We start from the raw sequence: 2,284 nt of genomic DNA on the forward strand, positions 1-2,284 counted from the left end.
AAACACCAGGGCCGCTCTGGCTGAGAGGGCAGCTTCACCCCGCACGCCCACTTGTAGCTTAGGCCTGAGAAATGAAACATTACACTGTCACGGATGTATTTACTGTGCCTAAATAATAAGCAGAAGTTTATCCAAAAGTTGTTTTCTTTTTACCAGTCTGGTATCTTTTGTTCTTTCTGGGGAAAGACAGAGAATTGATTGAAAATTGAAGGCAGAAAGTTTTTATCATTCAAGTTTTTATCACAGTATTGCATTATGTATACTACAAGGGAAAGCAGGAATCTTCCAGGGATCCTTTGGCTCCAAACATCAGTTCTGACAGTTCAGTTGTGAACAAATCTAAATGTTGGCCAAATTTTCACACTTCAAAATTTTAATTTTACCAAGAATTAAAATTTCTAGTAAAAGCTTTCAGACAAACATTTCCGATCAGCAAATACACCAAATTGTGTTTCACCTGTCTGTGTAGGTCACAAAATCCTTCAAGCAGTCCCATTAACAACTCCATTGCTGCCCCTGATAGAGTGCTGCAAATGTGCCAGGACTTAGCTAATATTTACCCATGTCCTGGTTTCGGTAGGGATAGAGTTAAGGGCACAGCCAGGACAGCTGACCCCAACTGGCCAGAGGGACATTCCATCCCATGGGACGTCATGCTCAGTACATAAACTGGGGAAAGCTGGCCGGGGGGGCTGCTGCTCAGGGACTGGCTGGGCGTCGCTCAGCGGGTGGTGAGCAATTGTACTGTGCATCACTTGCTCTGTATATTCTTTTTTTATTATTACTATTATTATTATTATTATTATTTCCCCGTGGTTTTACTGAGCAGCATAGCGATGCAAGTGTCTAACTGAAGTGCAGTAGGTTTGCACACAAGAGCTCTCACAGAGCGGCAATGCCGACACAGTCACCTGTGCGCTGCTGAAACACTTCACGATTGACCATAAACCTCGTCGGGGGGATTTAAGGGCACGGTCGTTAACAACGCAATTCGCACACGCGCGGGTGGGAACCGGAACCTGCAGTTCGCCTTTACTCTTCTGATTCTCTCCCCCATCCCACCGGGGGGGGAGAGTGAACGAGTGGCTGTGTGGTGCTCAGTTGCCAGCTGAGGTTAAACCACAACAACCCAGAATGTCTTTGGTGTATTAACAGCATGTTCAGAGTAAACTCTGCTGTCCGACCTCCACAGCTGAAAGACCTGTTATGTCCATTCAATAACGCACATCAATTTTAACACTGTTTTTCTACAGCAGAGATGTTCCACAGTGACCGGATTTGAGACATGCAACCAGATGACACATTCAAAAGGCATCTTTCCAGTCTCCATCACCCAGCCTGTAAAAATATGAGGCAGAAAGACCTAGCGAGCACATTTCCAGTTTAGAGGCAGCTCAGCTTCACTGAAATAGGAGGGATTTACAGACATGGTAGGTCTCAGCCACCTCTCCCTAATGTTAGAGCAGACACGGTACTGCTATACTAGGAGAGGAAAGGGAGTTATTGCAAACCATTAAAGTAGCACCTACTCTTGAGTTGCCAAATTAATGTTTCGTTGTGAACCACATATACCAAGTTAGGGTTGGGGGGGCCTGTAGAGACATCTGTAGAGATACTATACAGCTATGTCCTGAAGGCTGGGAGTGACACAGGCATTTTCTGAATTACCCGCTTTTATTATCCATCTTAGAAGAGGCTCCAACACAGTGTGTGGGTGGTTCTGTTACACCAGCAACAGGTAGCAGAACAAAAGGGACCGTACATAAAAGTCCTGCCGTACAGGCTGCAAACATGGGCTTTGCTTCTGCTGCTGTTCCTGCATTTTCAGATCTTTGCAAGATCTGGAAACGACTACGGAAGAACTCGGAGCTGTGATATGAAAAAGCTCAAGCTTAATGGTGAAACCTGGAAATCAATCGTTAGAAGGAGGCACAGCTCTGGCAGACACCTCCGTGTCTTTTGAAAGCAAGCCGTTTTCAACGGGCAGCCTCATGAGGATGGAGATGGGAATCTCCCAACTAGAAAAGTCAATGCAGCTGTCATGCAAGAACAGGCTGGCTTCAGCAGACGGAGCATGACAGCTGGAATTCTTCAGGCTTGCGAGCAGCAATTTCTACAATGGGTATAATCCAGAGGATAGTGGAAAAATCAATAGATGGATAATGTTAAGGAAATCAATAGGATTGAAGCTCTAAGGCTGAGTTGTACGCATGGAGAACTGACACTGACACTAGTCTGCCGTTGTCCTCAAAAGTTTTGTCTTGACGAGGAAGCACTCGGCATT

Source organism: Pygoscelis adeliae, unplaced genomic scaffold (genome assembly GCF_000699105.1).
Source record: "Pygoscelis adeliae isolate BGI_AS28 unplaced genomic scaffold, ASM69910v1 Scaffold67, whole genome shotgun sequence".
Classification (NCBI taxonomy): domain Eukaryota; kingdom Metazoa; phylum Chordata; class Aves; order Sphenisciformes; family Spheniscidae; genus Pygoscelis; species Pygoscelis adeliae.